This window comes from Capsicum annuum, chromosome 3, assembly GCF_002878395.1.
Source record: "Capsicum annuum cultivar UCD-10X-F1 chromosome 3, UCD10Xv1.1, whole genome shotgun sequence".
In the NCBI taxonomy this organism is placed as follows: Eukaryota; Viridiplantae; Streptophyta; class Magnoliopsida; order Solanales; family Solanaceae; genus Capsicum; species Capsicum annuum.
Genome location: NC_061113.1, coordinates 223320695 through 223347584, shown reverse-complemented (window position 1 = coordinate 223347584; position 26890 = coordinate 223320695). Strand labels below are relative to the sequence as shown.

Below are 26890 nucleotides of genomic sequence, written 5' to 3'. Positions count from 1 at the left end.
TTTTTAGGATAAACCCCGTGTACCTCTATCTAGAAATTTAAAGGATGCTTCTTGATGCCCACGGCTTAGGGATTCCAAATCTTCAATTTATTTTGAAAACCCACAGTTGAATCTTGATTTATTTGGATTATTAAAATGGAACCCTAGAGAGTGTTCTTGAATATTTTTGGTGAATGTATGAGTAATATGCTCAATTGGGGTTGAAATATCGTGTTTGGACTGATAAGGGTGTGCGAAAATTCCTAATATACCCTTAATGAGACTGTTATTAAAATATAACTAGGAGCCCGATTTCATGGACCACCCGACGCGCCACTATCGCGGTGGCTCACTGGAAATTGATGAATGGAAATTTGGCCCACTCCGCGACGCGCCTCCATCGCGGAGTCCCACTGAAAATTGACCATCGTCATTTACACTCTCTCCGCGACGTGCCAAGGACAGGAATGATGGTGTTTTACGACTAGGACTTAAATTAACCATAACTCCTTCATTGAGTGTCCGTTTTGGACGCATCTTATGTCGACGGAAAACTTATTCCATCATCTACAAAATGAAAAGTTGAAATCTAAGGGATTCCACAGGGAAATAAGTATAAATCATTCTAGAAGCAAATGCTTGATATTTTAGGGACAAAATTTAGCTAAGAAAAACTTCGGGGTGTTACAGACATATGGTGGCGTTTATGACTCTTGGGATTTGAATATTATTTTTTAGAGTCGCCACCTAACTTTTTAGAAAAAAATATTTAAAAATGATTTTTATTGTAAAACTCTGTTTTGGTCTTCTGAATTTTTTTTGAGATTCTGAGTAAGGGTTTTGGTTACTCGAGGGGAAGGTGTTAGGCATCCCTCAGAGCATATCCGAAGATAGTCCTTACACTTAGTTTAGAAAAATAGTAGGAAAAGCTTTTAATTGTTATTTGCTTAAAACACTGATAAGAAAACTTTCATTATTATTATTTTTATTATTATTATTTAGTAGAAAATTTAAGGTATAATAAACATGACGCTACCACATACGGGGAAGTAATATAATTGTTGTGAAAAAATATGCATGCCTATGAAAAGGATGATAATATAATTTCTATATATTAAAAGTATTATAGTTCTATGAGAGAATTTGAATAGGAATGTGAATTTAAATATTGAATTATAATTATTTATAAAATAAATAAAATATTTTATAGCATTGAATTTATTTACGAAATATACTTTTTAAGAGTGCAAAGTAGGTGTCGTATTATGAACATGTCGGAATTACGTAAAGTAGAAACAATGACAACAACAACAACAACAACAACAACAATAATAATAATAATAACAATAATAATAATAATAATAATAATAATAATAATAATAATAATGAAAATAACAATAATAACTAATAATAATAATAATAATAACTAATAATAATGATAATAATCAAAATAGTAGTAATAAAATATTGCCGATGTTTCAAAGTAATGATATTTATGATGTGAATGATAAAATAATAACATAACAAGAATAATGACGAAAATAGTTTTATAATAACGTTGAAAGTATGTATCTTGAACATGGTAGCGGATGAATACATATACCTCGCATTTTTATTCACTTGGAAGCTTGAAAACTATAATAGCATTTATAAAATAAAATATAGCATACCATGTTAGCATTATCCATTAAACAAGTTAAAATCGATCATTCGGATATAAAATTGGCGACCCACTTTATTACTAATTTAATTTCAAAAATTCATTTTTTTATTAATAAAAGGCAGGAGTTACTACGTTCATTTATTAGCAAGTCTTTTTTAAAAGCAATATAACTAACTAAACATTTGGCTAAATTTAAGGTTTGCTAGTCTTTTGAAAAGAATTTGTTTCTATGAACTAACTACTTAAGCGTTGATCGCAACAATGTGATGATGATATGAGCTCATTTAAATGATCCGCATATAATAAAGAAGTTATAAAACAATAAACCTACTTAATTGTCTCAAACAAAGTAAATAAACACAGAGTTAGTAAATAAAAATAATAATAATACTCAACATAAGGATATAAATTAAATCGAAACATGATAAAGAATAATAAATTCAGTTTAGGAGCTTAGGCTCCTAATTTGCGGGACTCCGAGGCTCTGCGATTCTAATAATGGCTGACCCAATATTTAAATCAAGAACAAATTTCGTTGCGGAAACTTCAACTTCCGAGTTTACATAAAAAAAAAAAGAAGAAGAGAAAAGGATTAAAAATCCAACATCCAAATAAGCAAGAGGGGTGAAAATAAAATAAATCAATAAATAAGCATCACATGTAATTATTCAAACTTATCCGAAATACAGTAATTTAGCAATATATAATATAAAAACAATCCTGCGCTTCACATTCGAAGCTTGTGCACAACATGTTCAAACTTGGACATAATTGATTAATAATATATTTCTAATATAAAGATTTGTAATCTAGGAAGCCCAAGTGTTGACCCAAAATGTAACAAGTACCCAAACTTGCACCTACAAATTTACCCCACCAATATGCCATTTTCTTTCCAAAAAATAAAATATATTCTCACATATAATGCAATCCAACACACACGATCAATTTTCATACGTATTTAACTTTGACCCTAAAAAAAACCTATTCTATATATGCATGTACCAAAGATTCTGACGTTAGGATGTAATGCATTCTTTAATCATTCTAACCAACCCCCAATAATAGACATACACTTACCTCTTCACTTCGAGGTAAACAAACTTTATTTCAAAACTGTAATTTGCCAAAAACAAACACAACGATGCCAAGATTTCAACAACTTCCACGACATTCCCAACAATTTTAGTGAAAATATGTTTCTATTGAAAGCAACTTGAAAAGTATTTGAGCAGCTTGAAATACGATACTACTTACGAAAATCAGATTTTAAAGATGAAAAATGTCCTCAAAATATGGAGACCTAAAACAAGATTAAATTCGGGATGTTGGTTGGCGAAAAGAACGAACGACAACATCATGACCAACAAAAACAAAATAGAAGAGCAATAGATTATCATCCAAAGAAACAACTTCCTTTATTTCAAACGAAACAAGCACAATCACCCACCGATCCTCTAAATTTATTTTTATTTTTTTATATACAAAGGTAAATGAACAAACCAGTAGTAATAACAACTAATAGAGAAAAGTCAACAAGTATACAGAATAAACAAACTCCAATACAGAAGCAACACATAAGATACACATACACATACATACATACTCAAGTTGGTAAACCAAGGAATATGGTAATTTTCACATTACTCGGCATTAACTTATCATAAAAAAAAAAATCAGATTTGGAGGAATTCAAGTTCAAAAATGATTTGTTTAGGTTAAAAGATGAAGAAAGAAAAGTGTACGTAAAGGGGAAGAGACAATATTCTCATCTAAAATGGAAAAATCAAGAACAAGATCTGGCAGCCCTACAACATACCAAAGCACACATGCACCTATTTGCAGACCCGTGTATTCACAAACGAAAATGACTTCACAAAACCAAAATTCCACTTTTTCCATAAGTCAACCGAGGATGCAACAACCTGAATCTAAGGCTAAAATGAAATCCCATATTAGCAATTACATACTCGATATGACACAATCAGGAGAAGAAATAGCACTAAAACACACATATATTCACATACACTTAGCCGATTCATACATCCAAACTTCTCCGAATCAATGAAACAACCACCAAACCAACAATCATACACTTAAAAAAAATAAGAAAAATGGGACGAAAGAAGAGAATATGAGGAATGAGTTCACACCTTGTGTTGTGCAGCGAACCAGGGCTCGGACATCAAGGGCTTCTCCTATTACCAACCCAAATCATCAAAACCAAATTCCGAATGGAATCAAAACAGCCTCTGAAAACGAAGCCAGAATCGATATTCTCCGGACACCTGTTTTTCTACCCTTTTTTGCTCGGGCTGTTCTCGATTTCTTTCTTTCTTTCTGATTTCAAGCCCTTTTTTTTCGATTTTCTTTTCTTTGCTTTCTATCATGATTTTTTTTCTTCCCGGATCTCTCTCTCTCTCGGTAATTTTCTCCCCTCTCTCCATGGAACGAAATTCAACTATTTATAACCTGAAAATCCGGGCTTCAAAGTCCGGATTTGAAATAATTTTTTAAAAGAAACGTGGGAGAGATTCAAATTTGAATCCAAATCTCTGAAAACTCTCAACTTTGGGGAAGCCATTAATGGCAGATTTGACTCACCAATAATATTTTGCACCATTTCGGGTCCGCTATTTTTTGATTTTTTGACAGACATGACTATTTCAAAGAATACACCTTTCCGAATGAACCATTGCCTCCTTTACGAAGGGGTACTTCATGGCTATATAAACCTGCATTTTCCACAAGTTTAGTACGATTTTTTCTCCATAAGCAAAACCTTTCTCTTGCTTCTAAAAACTCCATGTGATCATCTTCCGTTGAGTGAGTTCTAAGAAAACTAGAAAGTTTGAGGGACCACTACATTCTGGTTGTGAAGCCATTTTATCCTAAGAGGAAAATTTCGCAACCTCGGGTACTTGAGAGAATTATTTCCTTAAGGACACTCCGTAAATTCGAAGGACTTGGCTTATTCTGCTTTTTTTTTTTCTTTAAAATAAAATAACACACTTCTTTGATAGTTCATATTGAACTTGTGTTGAAGCTGTTGGAAAACTTCACAAGTGTTCTTGATTTAATCTTGAACTTGTGATGAAGTTATTTTGACACAATATAGATTGTGTACCCGAAACAACACTTTCAACTTTGAGGATTATATTTCATGGCTTAAATGGGTCAATAAAATCAATGGTCTGGCTACAAGAGTGAAGAAAGTAGCTAAAGATTGAAGAGCTGCATTTCAAGAGATGCATTTTTTGAGAGCGTGATCGAAGAACGTGTGATTAGGAACAAGAAAGCTGAATACAGTGCAGGTGAAGCTAAAGATTTCGTGGACGTTTTGCTGGAAATTTAGAATGGAAAGGAAACAGGATTTCCTCTTCAAAGAGATTCATTGAAAGCATCTCTCTTTGCTTATTCCCTCCTTGGCATTTTTTTTTTAATTTTTTAAGCATTTGGATATAGTTCGTACTAACATATTGTGTTGGTTAAATTACAATGAACTTACAACTGAAAATTACAAGTGAAGAAAATAAATAGAATATCTTCTTCGGCTGAGGCGCGGATATCTCGCTCTCTTTAAGGAGATTCAAGCCCGCTCTCTTTAAGGAGATTCAAGCTCACTGCAGCAAATGTTTCACTGGTCCAGCAATAATCTTCTTGACTTGTCCTTCCAGGATACAACAACCTTTTTCACTAAGAACAACTCAACAACTCTGAATAAGAGTTGAGTTCAAAACTCCACAAAAAGAACACCTCCCTTCAACTAATAAACTTTCCTTTTTACTAATTTTTGTGAACTATACATTATCTTATTTGTAAAAAAATATGCAAGACCACCTCTATTTATAGGAGAGGAAGTCTTCCATGTAATGAATAAGAATGAATGTGGGGTAGAAAAGATAGAATATCAATGGTTTAGAGGTTACAAGAGTTACATGAATTACACCATATAAAGAATAGGATAATAGAGAAATAAAGAATAAAAGTTATAAAAGTTACATGAAACTTATTATGTCCATATTCTACCACCATTACTGTGAATGAAGGCTCACAACACAAATGAAATGGAAGTTATTAAAAGTGAAAATTGCAGCCATGCACATGGGTACATCGCCAAATAATGGCTGAAGGATGAAAAGATAATGCTGCATAAATTAATTAAAGAAACGGACCATTATGACATGCACCAAAACAAAACTGTCACTTTGTATTATTGATAATGCCATTAAGATCACAAATTGTAGGCAAAATACTTGGACACAATAATATTTAATAATATTAAGATAGTCCACTAGTTGGAGAAATACTATCATGCATAATTAATGTGTGCTCTGTATTGAACCTCCACTTAGTAAAATAATAATTTTTACTTCAGAGTCGCAATGATCTCAGATTTGAACTATAACTGCTTAGGGAAAATAAAAAGTTACTGCTTACAAATAATAATTAAGGTGTCGACATGAGCTTTATAGCCAACACATTATGAACTTGTGCTATCCCGATTTTAATGAGTGTCTTTGAGAACAAGCCCAATTCTCATAGGAAGTGACCTACCTCCAAACTTACGTAGGTGAAATCTATCGAGAGTGCTTCTGTAATTTAAGCACCCCACAGATTTTTATTAAGAGTTGTTTAAACTCAACCTCACAATCATTATAGGCAAATGCAATCACACCATAGGGAGGGATAAAAAAATGTCCATTTTTTACAACAAGTTATCATGTGATTCGTTTTTCCCATTGAACTTGGTTATAGGATCTCTAGTCCCCAGGTTGGGTATCCTCACATATGACTTAAGATTCAATTGGCTTCAATCCCATAGATCTGCAAAATTATCACAAGATTTGACATAATCAACATTAATGGTACCATTTGTCAAATATGATCTCACATTACTGTGTTATCTCCTTATAGGTTTGGATTTACCATTGCAATAACGGTTTTGAACTCGAACAATTGCAGCGGTGTTATCACAATGAATTAACATAGTAGAAATCGATTTTTCAAAATAAGATATTTGAAATAATAAATCTTTCAACCAATTTGGTTCCTCACTAGTTGAAGCTAAAGCAATTTGTTCAGCCTCCATGGTATAGTTAGCAATAATTGTTTGCTTTTTAGACTTCCAACAAATAGCACCACCACCCAAAGTAAAAACATAACCATTAGTGGATAAGGAATCACCTGATAAAGTGTTCCAATTCGCATCACAAAAGACTTCAAGTACAATATGATATTTTTTATTGAACAAATCATAATTTTTTGTTCCAATTAAATATCTCATTACTCTAGTTATAGCATGCCAATGTTCATTACCTGACTTGCTAGTAAAGCTGTTAAGTACTCCTACTGCATATGTAATATCAAGTCTAGTGCAATCAGACACATATCTCAAACTTTCAATTATGCTAGCATATTTATTTTGATTTATAACATCATTTTCACTTTCAACAGGAAAAAAGTGAACACTAGAATCAAATGGAGTTACAACATGCTTGCAATCAAGGAAATTATATTTTTTCAATATTTTCCGAACATAATGTGGGCTGGTCAAGGAAAATTCCATCACATGTTCTAGTAATTTTTATCCTAGAATAAAATTTGTCACACCAAGATCTTTCATATCAAAATGGCTTCTAAAAATATTTTTATTTTCACTAATAACATGCAAATTATTCCAAGGCTTATGGTATATGCACTTATCACACTCATTTATTTTAAAGTCACTATCAATCATGCAGGAATCAAACTTTTGATGCCATTGCTTTGGTGCCTGTTTTAAGCCATATAAGGATCTATTAAGTTTACACACTTTGCTTTCTTGGCCAACTTCAACAGAATATTTGAGTTGTTTCATGTAAATCTCCTCATTTAGGTCCCTGTTTTAAAAAATATTTTTTACATCTATTTGATAAATTTGTAAATTGAAAATTACCGCAATAGCAACTAAAAGTCAAATGGATGCAATTCTAATTACCAGAGAAAAAGTATCAAAAAATTCTAGGCCTTCTAGTTGTTTAAAATCTTTTACCACTAGCCTAGCTTTATATTTATCAAATGATCCATTCGGTTTTAACTTTTTACGTAAGAACTATTTACATCCAATTATTTTACAACCCAGTGGTAATTGTCACGACCTGAACTGAGGCTCTGGCCGTAACGAGCATCCCGAACCATGAAGGCTTGGGCGCCCCTTTCTGTCTGGTAATCATACACAACATTCATATACTTTAACAAATGCGAAAATAAGTAATAAAGATGGTAACATGGTCAAATCACTTAGTTCAGCGGAATAATACGAAACTTGAGTTCACAACATTCAACAAAATATTTGACAGTAGTCTACGAAATTTCTAACACTATGAAAGTCAACATCTGTCTAAAGACTAGTACAAGGCCCCCAGTCAAACCGTAAAATAAAAGAAATAACAAAGTTTAGTGACCAGGCCTTCCTAAATAGAGAAGGCTCACCAACTGCAACTTCTGACACATGAATCTACTGTTGAACAGGATCCCTGGACTGTGTCTCAGATCCTGAAATATAGGGGGTCAATACAGATGTACTGGTATGTGAAACAACTCAAAATAACATGTTTTATACAAAAAAAATATGAGAGCATTTTATAATAACAGTGAATATAATATAAGTAGAAATACATGGGCATATTTAATAAACTTCAAATCGATTCTTTACAACCTTGACTCACTCTTTATTATTCTTCTAAGCTAGTCAGTACACCCTACAAATTTAAAATTCCACGAGCTATGTGGAACCCGCCCTTGACTTGGCAGCCGAGCCTCCAATTCAAGTAGCCACCTGAATTTGGAGCTGGTGATACCCCCCATGTGAGCACACCACAGGAATCCCCCCATGTGATATGTACTAATTATTTTATTATCCTCCCATGTAGGATACAATATCACATGACCTGCATCGGCAACTACGGTTTCCAGCGATGAGACCTTACACTTAAACGCCTTCTTCGGGTAACCTACTAGCTCTCTTAAGCCCAACTTTTAGTTCTTTAAAGAAGACATGTTCATACTTTCAAAACATTCGATACTTATCTTGTTAAGGGCATGTAATCACCGGGTATCATCATACCCTGACATGCAAGTCAATCAAAATCAAATCATATCATATATGCAGCCCTTTTCACTTATTATAATGTCAATGACCACCCATAGCCTTTTTAACACCAAGTGAAAGAGATTTATGCACAAGATCTTTAGTTCAAATTTTCATCAAAACCCTCTCCTCTCGTTTATAAAATCAATAGGTGGCCATTTCATATTTGCATTACTCAAAACCCAAGGAAAACATTGATTTGACTCATTAGACATTCATCATGTGAAAACACTCCCTCAACATGTTATAAAATATACCAATCCATGATCATTAGACAAACATTCACCCCTTTGGTTTCACCGTCCAGCAAGTTCATACCTTTAAACAACTCATAACAATGTAAATAGAAAATCTCATGACAAAAGAGGGAATTTTAATCATTCATGCTCTCATTCAAACATTCATTATACCTCAAAAATATAGATGTGCAGTTATATTCAAAATTCATGATAGAAGGTTCAAAACAACATACAACTTCTTCACAACAACATCCATGAATTACACTTTTCAAACAAACTCCAAAATCCTTTCTTTATGAACACGATTGGGGATTCTTTTATATAATTAAAACAATAGGATAAAAATTATGTCCATGATGTTTAGAGAAGTCCCACATACCTTAGATTATAAGAGTTGAAAGATGGAACCCGAATCTTGATCCCTTTCTTGAAATCTTGAACTTAAGATCTTGATTCTTGATCTTGAGGAAAAGGATTAGGGTTTAGATTTTTTAGAGGAATTGGGTAATGAGGTGTATTATGCCTTTGGGGAATGAATTTAAGGGTTATGGACGGAATTTGGGTGAAGGAAAGGACCTTTTTTCCCTTAAAAATGAGAAAACAGAACTTGGGAAACAGCTGGAGGCGAAGGAGCGCTCGTCGCGGGCATATCGCCTTGCTTACTGCCTCATCACGAAAATGGCTATAACTTTTTGCTCGGGTATCGGATTTTGGAAAAATTAGTAACGTTGGAAAACTAATTCAATTATCTAAAATTTGATAGTTCTTAAGATGAAAGATTCTCTGTGTATCAAAAGTTATACACATTCAACGTAGACTCTTGTAGAATCGAATATCAAACTTCGGATGAATGAATGACTCTAAGCTCAACTTTGCTCCAAGTGATTTTTATGAACACTTTTCACCTCATAATCACTTCATACACTTGGATAAGGATCATGAAATATGAATTTAAATATAAACCATGGAATTAGAGCTTACGTACATAGGAATGATGATTCGATTTCTAGCTATAAAATGCGGGGCGTTACATTATCTTCCCCTTGGGATCTTTCGGCCCCGAATGATGGGTAGGGACTTGTTGAAGTTATAAAAGTGTAGAATAAAGAACAAAACCTCGCATTGAACACGTTTCCTTAACAAAATATGTAATGGCATCAAACAAGACTCATAATAACCCCTAGTGAAACGTGAAAGCACGAAACATGATATATTGAGGCTTTACATAGGGATGATCTTGCAAATAAGTTCTACTCACAATAATCATCACAACATAAGGCAGAGGTTTATTTGATAATAGTAGGCCTTATTTACATTGGTACCATAATGAGATAACGAAACTTGACATCAACGTGATCTTGGCATGTGTTCTATGGCACATGATCATAACATTGTAAGGCATGAATTTTCCCTAGACTTCTCGGCTCGATTAAGATTAGTACAAGACATGAGATGAGATTCCCACGGGACATAAGAATAGATTAGAAACATTCTCTACCTCAAAGATACATCGAATAGACTTACACTTAGAGACATTACTCATCCACTCCCCGAACAACAAATAACATACTTCACATTTTCCAACTTACAATTCTCCCACCATACATCTAACCACAAAAATTTGAGTCACACTGCAAAGGGCTTTTACGTTGAAACCTAACCCAGAGTAACAAGCTGCTAACTTAAGCTACAGTCACCTGTACTCTATATCCCATTTAGAAAATTACTTCACCTTATCACTACCACCAAACACACTCGAGTTTTTAACCAAGGAGTACCAACTATATAAAACAGTGATTGACATTTTCATCAATCACAACATTCAAGCCTATCTTACTATACCCACTTCATGGATCTCCCCACTTAGTCCATCCAATTCAATCAGTCTCACTAAGATTTTCGCCACATAGACCCTTCTTAACTATCTCACATAATGAAAGTTCATCTCCTTCTTCTCCCTTCCTCTATAGCCTTAGCTCAAGAAATCACATAAGAAATTTTCACCTTCAAGAACATCTACTTCCCTACCTAACACATTACTACACCTCCACAACCACCGGCATACCAACATACGTAGGGTCGTTGAGGGACCCGAGCATACACATCATGAATGAAAGAAAAACTGCTCAATTATAACTCATATCTGTTAATCTACTCAAGGTGGGACATGAAATGAAGATACGATAGATAAAAAAGACACAAAGTGCTCCATATATCAAGTGAGTGGATCATAAGTAAAGAGTCATTTGGCATAAACACAACACAACATCATTTCTTTGGACAGACCAGAGTGAGGAATATGATGCACATATTATAAGGTATATGGCTTAAGGCCGAAATTTATATAGTTACAACTAATACAAGGATCGCCACTTGAAGCGATTGGTCCTCATTTAAAGAGCTGAAATTTTCCATGAGTTTGCATAAACTTTATCACTTTGGCTAAACCCGACATAGGATGAATCGGTAACATGTAGAAACATATTTTCTTAGGACCAAGCATGCTGAGAGACATAGATTTTCATGGATCACAAACAACATAACATATGGCTTGAATACATGAAAGACTGGATTACTGAGAGACATAATTGCTTCTATTTTGGAGGTCAGATCATAAACATAAGTCCATAGAGAATTCGAACCATAGGCATAGGCATTATTTTAACACATGACGTAGGACATTAGTAGAATAATCTCTAAAACAGAAGTAGGAGGAGTATACTTGAATAGGAATTGATTTATCCTGATTCTTACTTAAAACTTGACACCACAAGAAAAAAAAATTCGGGAACTACTTTAATCCATCATCTCCCCCTTAGATCAAAGTCACCCTCCTAGACTTGAGAATATAACCTCTCATCAATCTATAACCAGAGTTCTCAATACAATAGGGGATATCGGTATACACACGAACAAAGACTTCCTTCAAGGATTTTACATAAAGTCACTAAATTCATTTTGGGTCATCCCCCTTCAGGGATACTAATTATAACCTCCTCTGACCCCCAAAGTCACCAACTTATGACTAACATTATTACGGGCATGGGCATCCACACTTCTAAATACTTAACACTCTATATTTAACTCCTTAGAATACTCGCATTACACCTCTAATCACATAACATACAACTTAACAAAATTTATAAAACCGTACCCAAGGCTCATATTGCCTACCTATATTTCCTCAATTCAACTCTAACGAACACCGTATAATAACTCACCAGACTTCTCCATACTACAATTTCTAGAACAAAAACTAGGTACATAAAACACTTATACACATAAACGCTAAACCTTCCCTTTTTAAGTATACTCTAAAGGCATTGCTTTCCAAGAACGCTGCGCTTAATTTTTCACTATCTTCTACCGCCATCAACCTACAATCCGCAGTCTCATATGCATACACATCCTCACTTCTTATCACATAAAAATCCATTCTCCACTACTTAACCTTCTAACATTAGACCGTTAATCACATAACATATATCATAAAATCTTACCTAACGCCATACTACCAGGGGTGCAACTTATTCTTATATACTTACACCCTTACCCACTTAATGACTCATCTACAATTCATCATTTTAACACTAGTCCTCATATACACATATATCTCACAATTACAACTTAAACTTTTCATAAATTATCAAACCTAGGCTCTTTCACAAATCACATCAAGCCTACTAATTCACTCCCATAAAACATGCATCATCAATTTCTAGCTACTATTCTCACCACTATACTCCACATCTAAAGTTCAAGACTATTGTCTATCCTCAATTATATACCACCGGTAAAGCATGCCACATACTATACTAGTCCATCAAATTGGGAAATCAACCCAAATACTTCACTTTACTTGACTACTACCTAAAATCACAACCCTGCCATAACCTCGCTATTACAATTCAAAATCCACTACATACCCTCTCACATGAAATACTAGTTACTACTACTAAAGAAAAACCATCAAAGGGAGGTAAAGTCACATAATAGGGATAGTCGATCTTAACCTTATAATATAATCCATTTCAATCTTATCAACATATTTTAATTTCTCACATCATACTTACTTACCCATGTGTACATTTTCACTATCACCAAATTCCATAAAAACCAATGAGTCTCTACCTATAACTTATTGACTAGTCTACCCCTTTTCATTCACAACCTATAACTGATTTCTATAACCGCCATAACTACACACTCTAGGCTCCTTCCCTAATTTAAATAAATAAAGATCATATCCTGCCACTTCCTTCATAGACTACCATATAATCTACAAATATTGCTACCACATTAGTCTACCACTATACAATGGCAACCCACTCCTCAATCCATGATTGTACAACTAAAACTATTTATTTACACAAATGTCACCCTCACTCTGACTGTTAGCCTTGTGACTTTATGTCACCAAATTCTGGACTATCTCACTACTAATAGGTCATGACACTTTAACATACACGACTACTTGGGTGGAAATACAGTTTCAAAATTCTTCTACACATCATTATCCTTAAAAATGATATCCACAACAAGAATTTTTTTATAGGAAACTGAATACACTCTATACCTCAGACTCAACCGCACGACTAATGCAGATAGGGGTATATGCTTAAATAAACACACTTTAAAGCACTCATGAACTCCTCTCAAGTCCTTGTGCAAATTCATAACTTTATGGACAACTCAATCAGAGAGAACCACATGATTGGGGGAGCTAGACTCTTAGAATTGTATCGCCTCGACAATAAGCCATGACCCAAGAAATTTCAACGAGGAATGAACTTGGATAATTTCCTTATGGAAGACTCTATATCATGAACTAAAGTATGAAAGAATAGGAAACAACTCCTAAATGCCCGGTAGCCTCCTGATTATAAGTGTGGTGCACAACACACCCATAAACAAGACTCTACTAGACATTATTTTGTAGACACCTTGGTACCATGAACCGTTCTCTGATACCAAGTTTGTCACTACCCAAACCGAGGCCCTGGCTGTAACGAGCATCCCAAACCATGAAGGCTCGGGCGCCTCTTTCTGTCTGGAAATCATACACAACATTCATATACTTTAACAAATGTGTAAATAAGTAATAAAGATGGTAACATGGTCAAATAACTTAGTTAAGTGGAATAATATGAAAATTAAGTTCCCAATATTTAACAAAATATTTGACACCAGTCTGCGAAATCTCTAACACTGTGAAAGTCAACATCTATCTAAAGACTGGGACAAGGCCCCTAGTCAAACCATAAAATAAGAGAAATAACAAAGTTTAATGACCAGGCCTTCCAGAATAGGGAAGGCTCACTAACTACAACTTTTGACACACGAATCTACCGTTGAATAGGACTCCGGGACTATGTCTCAAATCTTGAAATATAGGGGGTCAATATAGATGTACTGGTATGTGAAATAACTCAAAATAACATGTTTTATACAAAAATAGATGAGAGCATTTTATAATAACAGTGAACATAATATAAGTAGAAATACATGGGCATATTTAATAAACTTCAAATCAATTCTTGACAACCTTGACTCACTCTTTGTTATTCTTTTGAGCTAGTCGGTACGCCCTAAAAATTTAAAATTCCATGGGCTATGTGGAACCCGCCCTTGGCTCAGTGGCCGAGCCTCCAATCCAAGTAGCCGCCAGGATTTGGTGCTGGTGATACCCCCCATATGAGCACACCACATGAATCCCCCTATGTGAGATGTCCTAATTATTTTATTATCCTCCTATGTAGAATACAATATCATATGACCCGCATCAGCAACTACGGTTTCTAGCGATGAGCCCTTACACTCAAACGCTTTCTTCAGGTAATCTACTAGCTCTCTTAAGCCCAACTTTTAGTTCTTTAAAGAAGACATGTTCATACTTTAAAAACATTCGATACTTAACTTGTTAAGGGCATTTAATCACCGGGTATTACCCTGACTTTCAAGTTAATCAAAAACACATCATATCATATATGCAGCCCTTTTCACTTATTATCATGTCCATGACCACCCATAGCCTTTTTAACACCAAATGAGTGAGAGTTATGCACAAGATCTTTAGTTCAAATTTTTATCAAAACCCTTTCCTCTCATTTATAAAATCAATAGGTGTCCATTTCATATTTGCATTTCTCAAAACCTAAGGAAAACATTGATTTGACTCGTTAGACATTCATCATGTGAAAACACTCCCTTAAAATGTTATAAAATATACCAATCCATGTTCATTAGACAAAAATTCACCCCTTTGGTTTTTCCATCCAGCAAGTTCATACCTTTAAACAACCCATAACAATGTAAATAGAAACTCTCATGATAAAAGAGAGAGTTTTAATCATTCATGCTCTCATTCAAACATTCATTTTACCTCAAAAACATAGATATGTAGATATATTTAAAATTCATGATAGAAGGTTCAAAACAACATACAACTTCTTCAAAACAACATCCATGAATTACACTTTTCAAACAAACTCCAAAATCCTTTCTTTATGATGGGCATTCTTTTATATAATAAAAAGAATAGGATAAAAATTATGCCAATGATGTTTAGAGAAGTCTCACATACCTTAGATTATAAGATTTAAAAGATGGAACCTGAATCTTGATCCTTTTCTTAAAATCATGAACTTAAGATCTTGATTCTTGATCTTGAGGGAAAGGATTAGGGTTTGGATTTTTTTAGAGGAATTGGGTAATGAGGCATATTATGCCTTTGGTGAATGAATTTAAGGGTTATGGACGAAATTTGGGTGTATGAAAGGACCCTTTTTTTCCTTAAAAATGAGAAAACAGAACCTGGGAAACAGCTGGGGGTGATGGAGCACGCGTCGTGGACATATTGCCTCGACTTACTGCCTCATCACAAAATTGGTTGTAAGAGTATCGAATTTTGATGAAATTGGTATCATTGGAAAGATAATTCAATTATATACAATTTGGTGGGTCTTGAGATGAAAAATTCTCTGTGTATCATAAGTTATACATGTTCAAAATAGACCCTTGTAAAATGAAATATCAAACTTAGGATGAATGAATGACTCTAAGCTCAACTTTGCTCCAAGTGATTTTTCTGAACACTTTTCACCTCATAATCACTTCATACACTAGGAGAGGATCATGACACATGAATTTAAATATAAACCATGGAATTAGAGCTTACGCATGTAGGAATGATGGTTCGATTTCTAGCTCGAAAATGTGGGGCATTATATAAATCCACCAGCTTCCAAGTTTTATTGGAGATAAGTGATTCCATTTCATCATTTATAGCCTCTTTCTAGAAAATAGCATCATGTGATGACAAAGCTTCTTTTAAAGGGAGAGAGTCATCTCCAATGTTAAAAATATAATAATCAGGACCAAAATATTTTTCTACTCTAGCTCGTTTACTTCTTCGTAACTCAAAATCATCATTTTTTTTATTTTTTAAAGTAGAAGTAGAAGAACTAGGTAGTGACAAAATATTTTCTTTAGTCCTTAGACCCCCACTATTTTTAGAATCAAAAAAAAAATATTTTCATGAAAAATAGCATCACCAGATTCCATTATCACACTATCTTCAAGATTAAAAAATCTATAGGTTGTATTGTTTGAAGCATAACCAAGAAAAGCACAAGTAGTGATTTTTTACCCAACTTAAAGATTTTAGGCTGCATTAACCTTACATAGGCAAAACAACCCCAAACTCTTAGATATCCCAAATTTGAATTATGACCTTTCCACAACTCAAAGGTGTTAGTTTGATCTTTTTATGAGGCATAGGATTCAACAGATAACAAGCAGTCAAAAGAGCTTCACCCCAAAAACTTAAAGGTGCACAAGACTCAATTAACATGGCATTAGCCAACTCAACCAAAGTTCTATTCTTCCTTTCCACCATTCCGTTAGATGCAGGAGAATAAGGAGGAGGATTTTTGTGAATTTACCCAATGATCTAACAAAAGAATTAAACTCATGTGACTCATATTCATAGCCTCTATCACTTCTTATTCTTTTTATTTTCCTACCAAACTGATTTTTAACTTCATGGAGAAAAGTCTTAAAGTTCTCAAAAGCATCACTTTTATTTTTCATTAAGTAAACATATGTAAACTTAGAAAATTCATCAATGAAAATGATAAAATATTTATGTCCTCCGTGAGTTAAAATTCCTTCAAGTTCACAAACATCAATATGAACTAATTATAATAAATCGGTCTTTCTTTTAACTTGAAAATGAGACCTTTTTGTGATTTTGGCTCTACTACAAGCCTCACATTTTTCAAAAATCTTTTTGATCACTGAAATTAATCCTAAACTACTCATGATTTCCACATAACGATCATTTACATGACACAGACGAGCATGCCAAAAATTAGTAGAAGAAAGCATATAAACAGAAGTAGATGTTTTATTCATTTCAACATTCAACTTGAACATGCCATCACATGCATACCCATTTTCCACAAAAATATTATTTTTCACAATTACATACTGATCATATTTAATAATCTATTTGAAGCCTGCTTTATTAAGAAGAAAACTAGACATCAATTTTTTTCTCATGGAAGGAGTATAAAGTACATCTTTTAATATTAATATCCTTCCAGAAGTGAAAATCAACTCGACATCTCTCATTTCAAGCACTCGAGTTGTGTGTGAACCTCCAAGCATAATAGTTTTGGGCTCCTTAAAATCAGTATACTTTTTAAACCAGTCTTTGTCATAACAGACATGACGGTTTGCACCAGAGTCATCTCACCTTCTATCAACATTATCCACTATGTTAATGTATGTTATCATTGCCACAAATGTTTCTTCGGCAAGGTTTGCCTGAGGTTTAGGCCCACGTTTCTGAAATTTACAAAATCAAGCAATATGCCCACTCTTGCCACAGACAACACATAGTCCTTTTCTTGCACATACTGATTTTTTGCCTGGTTGTTTCCACCATTATTGTCATTGGGATGTCTACCATCATTTTTCTTGAATTTTTTCTTCTTAGGCTTCAAAGTAGTATTTTTGTTAGTTCCAGGGATAGCATTATTTGAAAAAGTTAAATTTACCTTTGGTGTTATATTGTTTTCTTCTATTTGCAAAAGTGTATCTTGGCCCCTTGCTTCTTCCTCCATGTGGATTCTCAGTGTTTTAAAATTTCTTCCATGAAGGTGAAAGTTTATCAATTATGCCACAAACAATAAGGTTATATCTAATTTTGACTTCTTCGGACTGAGCTTGCCAACAATCATTATGAAGTCTTGAGCTTGATCTACCACTAATTTGTTGTCCACCATTTGGAAATGAAAAGATCTGCAAGCTACATATTTTTTCGTTCCCACCTCCTCAATTTCATACTTACTCTGCAAGGCTTTTCAAATTTTCTTTGCACTAGAGTAAGTTCTATCATAATAATCATAAAATTATCAGATAGACAATTAAGAAAAAAATATTGATACTTGTAGGAGTCACCATCATACTTTTCAACTTTCTCTTGAAAAGAGATAATTTCATTGTCGGTCATGGAAGAGTTATCTACTTTGTTTGGGTTCTTCTTAGTTAACACATAAGAAACATTGAGAAGACTTAAGTAGAAAAGCACTTTACCCTTCCACCTCTTGAAGTGAGTACCATTGAATCAGAATGGCTTGTTGAGATCTCCCATCTTGACATCCGCGGATTTTTTCAGTTGTTGTCATTGAATCTCCTTAAAATTGTTGGTGAAATTATAACGAACTTACAACTGAAAATTAAAAGTGAAGAAAATAAAAAGAATATCTTCTTTTTCGACTGAGGCGCGGATATCTCGATCTCTTTAAGAAGATTCAAGTCCACTGCAGCAAATGTTTCACGAGTCCAGCAGTAATTTTCTTGACTTGTCCCCTCCAGGATACAGCAACCTTTCTCACTAAGAATAACTCTGGACAAGAGTTGAGTTCAAAGCTCCACAAAAAGAATATCCCCCTTCAACTAATAAACTCTCTTTTTTACTAATTTTTGTGAACTCTATACTATCTTATTTGTAAAAAATGTGCAAGACCATCTCTATTTATAGGAGAGGAAGTCTTCCATACAATGAATAAGAATAAAAGTGGGGTAGTAAAGATAGAATATTAATGGCTTAGAGTTTACAAGAATTACATGAGTTACACCACATAAAGAATAAGGTAATAGAGGAATAAAGAATAAAAGTTACAAGAGTTACGTGAAACTTATGTCTATATTCTACCACCACTAACTATTGTGATTAAAGGCTCATAAAACAAAATGAAATGGGAATAATTGGAAGCTGAAAATTGCAGCCATGCACGTGGGTACATTGCCAAATAATGGTTGAAGGATGAAAAGATAATGTTGCATAAATTAATCAAAGAAACGAACCATTATGACATGCAGCAAAACAAAACTCCCACTTTGTATTCTTGATAATGCCATTAAGATCACTAATTGTAGGCAAAATACTTAGACATAATCATATTTAATAATATTAAAATGTCTTTACGACATATTGCTTCATAGTTCAAATTTAAAATTTTGGTGACTTATATTGTGTATAGGTATGTATAGTATATTTCTATATGATATAAAGTATACAATGTCTATATACTGCATAGATAGTTCTAAACTAGATGGCCCTAAAGCATTGAGCTTTAATTTTCCCTGTTATTATGCCTATTAGTTTGAATTCTATAACATCTCTCATATATTTTTATTTAGTTTTCATATTCTTTATTATTTAAATACTAAAATTTAGAAATTTGTGGTTTATGTCCCATGTATTGAGGATGCCTTTTATAATTGATCCACCAAGAGTTAAAATGGATCCACAGTCTCATTTTTATTTGTGCTTCTTTTAATGCGAAGGAGTCATTTACTGGTACGGATTCAATAAATACAACTTCAGAGTGGATAATGATAGAGCTTTTGAGGCATCCAAGTGCCATGAAAAAATTACAGAATAGAGTGCGAGAATTAGTCCAGAGGAAAGCAGAGGTAACAGAGGACGACTTAGGATATATGTTATATCTGAAAGCAGTGATCAAAGAGACACTTAGGCTTCATCCAGCGCTTCCACTACTAGTTCCTCGAGAAGCAATAGAAGACGTAAAATTACTAGACTATCACATACCTGCTTAAACTCAAGTCCTTATTAATGCTTGGGCAATTGCCAGAGACCCGTTGTCATGGGATGATCCAGACGAATATCGGCCTGAGAGATTCTTGAATAGTGATATTGATTTCAGAGGACTAAACATTGAGTTGATTCTCTTCAGAGGTGGCAGGAGGGGCTGTCCAGGAATTACTTTTGCTATTATGGCGAATGAGCTAGCATTAGCAAAGCTTGTGCACAAGTTCAATTTCGCATCGCCAGAAGGGATTAAAAAGGATAATTTGGATATAACTGAAAGCACTGGCATCACTATTCGTAGGAAATTACCTTTACTCGCAGTGGCAACTCCATGCTCTAGTTAGGTTTATTGCACTTCATTTCTTATTGTATAAATAACATAAATCCCAACCCTATTAAACATATTTACCTTCTCTCCCATCTTCTTAATTAATTTTTTCTCCTTCCCGATTAATATACATAATTCAGCCGTTACATACATAAGACCCTATGTATATGAAAATCTAATTATGACGTTTAAATAGGAAATTAACTGATCTTCCTTCTATTTAGCAAGCAATTAACGCAACAACATTAATGTTGGATTACTACATCCCTTAATTTGTGTAACAGCTATACTATTTCAAATTTTGAAAACAACAATACATAAACAAAAAAATCAATCAAAAAATAGAAATCACAAACAATCTAATCACCGATTTATCATCTCTTGCAAAAGAAATTAATTTTTTTTATTCAAGAAGATAAATATGTATTTTTTTGGAGACATTTAGGTGTCTAACAATCCGAAAATACAATGAGAAAGATACAAAAAGTGTCAAAATTATTGTTGGAAATATTTCGTGTTTGAGGTTGATTATGCAATTGCGATTGAATTAGAGATGAGAAATTCCATATAAATAACATAAATCCCAAGATATGCATAACCTAACGGGTGTAGATTTTTGTTCTAATGGAAAAATTCCTCCATTCTGTTACTACTGCTATCCATGGCGAAGAAGAAAGGAAAAAAAATCTTTCTGTTCGTTGCTTCTTCTTTTTTTAAAATTTGTTTGATGTATGAATTTTTTTGTGTGTATAGCTTCTTTTTGTTGTAGTTTCTTCTTTATTAATGATTGCTCACTCTCTCTATTATTGTTGTTACTTGAATTTTGAAGAAAGAAAAAAATGATGTTCTATTATTTTTAATGGGGGAAGAAAAACATGTATTAATCCTTAATTCTCCTTTGTTTTTTCTCTATTTTCTAGTTTATCTCCCATTCATTACTGTGTGTATTCTCTCCTTAATGGTTGCTTTCTTTTTCTTGACTTTGTATATGTATATTTATATCTTTATTTTTTGTTCTCATTTTGTAAAAGGTGAAAAAAAATTATAGTCAGAGATGTGTATTTGTAAAATTCAGCTATGTATATATTTTGTCTGATTTTTTTCAACACACTATACATAATTATTCAAGAACATTCTTTATTGTTGAACAATTTTTATTCAGGAACAACATATACATATCATCAGTATATGTTGCTATACAAAACATATGACAACGTTAAAAATATAGTTATTATGTATATGAAAACACATAGAAAACAACTTATTATGTATTGTAAATATTTATACCAATATATACATAATCGCACTATGTATATACAAACATATATGTGTAGTAAAAAAGTTCTAAAATATTAGATATAATAATTATATTTAGTTTGTCTATCACAGTTATGTCCTTCGATGATACATCGATATATAAACGACAACCGAAAAACCTAGGAAAGGGAGGAAGAAGAAATCAAGCAAAAGTTTTTCATCAAGCAAAAATTGGTGTGGACGATGCGGGCATGAGGGTCACAATAGGCATTCCTATAACTTTTTTACAAATAGAGTAGTAACTTAAAATTTTCCTCTACTTATGTTGATTAATCACTCGATTATCATTTTCTACTTTTATATAATGTTTTGTTGAACAATTTAAGTTGGATATTGTTGAGAAGGCATAAATATCAGTTTCTTCACTTTACCATCTTTGTTTGATGTATTTTCAATTTTATTTTATTGTATATGTTGTTGTTAACAAAATCAATACAGATTCAATATACTAGAATATCACAGGACAACATTAACAACCAGATTTATTATGTATAAGAAAATATATATAAAAAAGTTTTTTTATGTATTGTAATTATTTAAACCAATATATACATAACAAAACAATGTATATATAAACATATACATCACTATCCACAACTATGTATATAACAACATATGTAAATATTATACGTTATCCATCATTTAACAAAAAGTCTCATACCACACACACACACACACACACACATATATATATATATATGTTATTTTTAAGTGTTTTTTTTTAAATATCGTTACGATTTTTTGATCTGTTTTCAACAAAGTTATATTACTCGTAATTAAATACTCCGGGAATGAACCCAACTACCAAATTTATTGGTTCATTATACTCTAACTGAGTTAATCCTAAACTAAAGAAGGAGAATCATCCATTTACTAAGAACTATCTAATTAGTATTTGAATTAAAGAATTTTGAAAATAAAAAGGGAAATCCAGATATATAAACTATATTTTGGTAAAGTATAAATCCAAAAAATTACTTAATCACAACATGCAACAATTTGTTCATTCTAAATCAACTAATTTCGATCATGTAAAAAAAAAAAATTACTAACCTCAAAATCGAAAAAATCAAAATGATAAAAGGAGATTATGTTAAAATTGAATACCATTGAGTTGGAGTCAAACATGATTGATTTCAAACATGAAAATTGATCCTTGATTGTAGCCGTTTTTTAAGGGGGGGAAATCTTGAGAGAAAAGGGGATATGTATGTATTTAAAAGAGAGAAACTGAAAAAGTAGGATTTAAGTAATATGTTTAAGGAGATGAAATTTTTTGTAATAAGTAAAACATAAGCTGTGGATTTGTGTAATTTTTAGTTTCTTATTGTGTACGTAGATCGGTCCTCTTATCGCCTATTTATATGTCATACAACATAGGTGCCAACAATACAAATAGTTAGTAATTTCACAGAATGTTCTAAGGGGTCGTTTGGTTTGAAGGCAAGTTATATTGGGGTTAGTTATGATCGAATAAATTATGTTGGGATTAGTTATGCTGAGATTATTTGTTATTGAGTGTTTGATTTGTCATATAAAAATAGTATGCATGGTACAAAAACATCCTTCACCTTATTTATTTTTTTATATTTTTCTTGCAAAATTTATTTGTTCATTCTTAAAAATAAAATTTTCATCTTATTTAGCTTAAATATTTTTATGTGTGAATTTTCATAATTGAATCGTGCATTTTTTAAAAATCAAACTTTCATCTTAAATTTATTTTAGTAAAAGAGATTTTATTGTTTTTATCACTTCATTTAAACACATATCACTCTTATATTGTTAAATATTAAAGTTATTTATTTTAATTGATATATAAAATTTAAATTTTTAAATGACAAAAGATTATTTAATTAAAAATATGTAATTAAGTACTAAAGTCAATATTTTTATAAGAGAAATTAAATTACAAATAAACATAAGCATTAGGCAAACAAATTCAACCTATAATATATTCATAAATAAATATTATATTTATAATGTAATTTTTTAATAGAAAAATATATTATCAAAAAAATAACAAGTAGTGAAGAAAATGGTATTAAAAATTATGGAAATATATATGGATGTGAAAAGGTGATGTATAAAGAGGGTTCAAGGAGGGTATTTTTGATAATTTACATATTTTATCCCGGTATAAGTTATCCCGATATTACTATACCACCCCAAGGTAGGGATAACTTATCCCGGTAATAACTCTTAATTCCGGGATAAGTTATCCCACACTTTTGTAACCCCTGAGTGTTCTGGTTGACTCCTTCTTTTCAAGTACTTTGTACATCTCTTTTATGTTCTCGAATGCAAGATTCCTTATTTTAACATGTTCTACAGATAGCATTGATAATGCGATGTGCCAAAAACTTCAAACTGTTCTACACGTATAGGACCATTTTTCTTTCTTTTGCTATGAATTAATAAGCTGTCCACACTTAGTTATATACCCGATTGCAAAATAAGAGGAAAGAGAGGTATGTGCTTAACTCATAACATGTCTCAATTATTTTTTGTAAATTACCTCCTAACTTACGAGTTCTTTGCAAAAACACAAAAAAGTTCATCTTGTGAAGGACTAAGAAGGAATAAGACATTATTTGTGTTATTGAGTCATTCTAATATTTACTTCAGTATGTTTTAGACCTTTTCCTCCGTGTGACTTTGTTATAATTTTCTATGTTCATATGATATTTTGAAAGTAAACTTTTTGTACTATATGAAAAGAAGATGACAAAAAAGAAAGAAAATGTAGTGAACTTAATTACATAGTACGAAACAAAATTTGTGGTTAAAGTTCGAATAGTTATCTTCTTTGTTATGCAATAATGTTATCTTCTTTGTTATGCAATAATGCAAATAATACAATAGTGGTTGTTCGTCTCCTTTAGTTTGTGTAGTGTAGCTTTTCTCAATTAAAATCATCTTCAGCTAGCGGTTTCTGAAAATGATGTCTGTTTTCAATTTGGTACGATGCGGCTAGATATTTGTTTCCACGAAAATTTTTACAATGGGAGTCACAGCCAAAGTTGTGTGACCCTCCCTTAGTTTTTCACACACAAATAATAAGCTCTACTCTTTTGATTTTACAATGAAAGCAATGAATATAAGTGAGAAAATATATTTATATAATTCATGTGGGTCTTAGTTGGTAAATAAATTGTGTTAAAGTAAATATAAAATATAAAAAAAAAGAATTATATGGCTCTTGTCAGATATAACGATGTGTACGGTAAAAATATGACACGTAAAATTTTGATCGTTATTTGATATAAAAATTACATCAAATTTATGTATTGGTCCTATTTTTACAACAACAACATACCCAGTGTATTCCCACATAGCAGGGTATGGGGAGGATAGAGTGTACGTAGACCATACCACTACCTTAGATGAAGTAGAGAGGTTGTTTCCGATAGATCCCTGGCTTAGGACCGATAACAGTAGAACATATTATATTGGTCCTATTTTTATGAATAGATATTCCATTTGTTTAAATTTATGGTTTCTTTTTGGAATTTAGAAATAAAGATATATTTTAAAATTTAGTACAATAAGGGATCATTTGGTAGAAGGATAAGAAAAATAATTTTATTATTATTCCATATTTGGTATAAGGTATTATTTAATTTCGGGACTATGTTATCCTACCATTTGTGCTAAAATGGTGGAATTACTATCCCATGGAGGCAGGGGGATAAAATAGTCTCATGAGATAGTCTTACTTATCTCATCCAGTGTACCAAACAACCCCTAACATTTCTCATAATATCTCACAAATGGAATTTGGGGAAGGTAGAACGTATGCAAACTTTACTAGAGAGAGTGCTTCATCCTTTTTATCTTAGTAATAATTTAATTATAAAATACTATATATTTTACTCTCAGAGAAATATAGTCACACAAATTTTTTTTAGCTTATAAAATACTATATTTTATCCCAATTTAAAAGTCTTTCTTTATTTTCTTAAATATGTACCGTTCAAAACTTTCACATAAATTAAAATATATAAAATAATATTTCAATGTTTTAGATTTGTAGAAAAATAAGTATTTCACATCTTACTGAAAAAAGTGAAAATTCTATTGGAAACAGATTCGAAACTATTTTTCAAACTTGAAATATAATTTTAAGTTAGATTTGAAATTTTCATGGTCAAACATTAATTTTTAAATAAAATAAAATAAAAAATATTCTAAAAAAAATCACATTTTAATATTTTATGGTAAAAAAAATCCTTATAAAGGCTGATAGATGGAGTTTCATTGCTTTTAATTATAAAATTGAATAAATAAGACCCATTATCCATGTGTCAAAAATTTAATGGAGGATCACACAACTTTTTTTGGTTGTGCGACTCACATAGTAAAAATTTTCGTTAACAAATGTACACCCAATTCTAGATTTCTCTCCTGAATACTTTTGGACGAAAAAAAATGGATATCCCCTGGTATTCTCTCCTAATTCCTCTATCTTTGTTCATTTTCTTCTTTCATCAATAGTTTTTTGCTACTTCAAATCAGGGGCGGATCCAGAGAGTTAGAGTTAGGTGGGAGTTTTCGAAAATTCAGTAACTTTCATGTGGATCCTGCATTTATATTGAGAAGTCTAATAAATATATAACAAATATAAGTTGGTAATCTATAAATAAAACGTGATGTTGGTCTAGTGGAGCAAAGAGCTTTGTAAAAGTTTTGTTGACCTCTTGATTGTGGGTTCATATCCCCTTAGATACTATTCGTTTTTATTTTGGTCTAATATGAAGAACCTATAAACTTTAAATCCCGAATACGCTCTGCTTCAAACATCCAAAAAAAGTCACCACCATCTCCAAGAAAGCTCCCAATTATATATCTTTTCGTGCTGTGAGAGAAGAAGAAACATCAAACATAATTGAAAAACTTAGGCAAAGGTGTGATTCATCAATTTACACAGGTTCTGTTCTCATTTGAAAATGGCTATTGGAATAACCATCGATTTGAGTTTATCAATCCCTGATGAGTGTTCACAATACTTCATCTTCATACCAAATCTGTATCTTCTTTGTTGAATCCGCCCAATCTCAACCATGGGTAACTTAAGAAGGAACATCCTCGGGGTTGTGCATGGCCAATT

General features: G+C 32.4%; 1 pseudogene; it reads left to right on the top strand.

Moving 5' to 3' along the window:
• The first annotated feature begins 3876 nt into the window (after positions 1-3876).
• On the top strand, positions 3877-20479 carry LOC124896818 (annotated as a pseudogene).
• The last annotated feature ends 6411 nt before the right edge of the window (positions 20480-26890 follow it).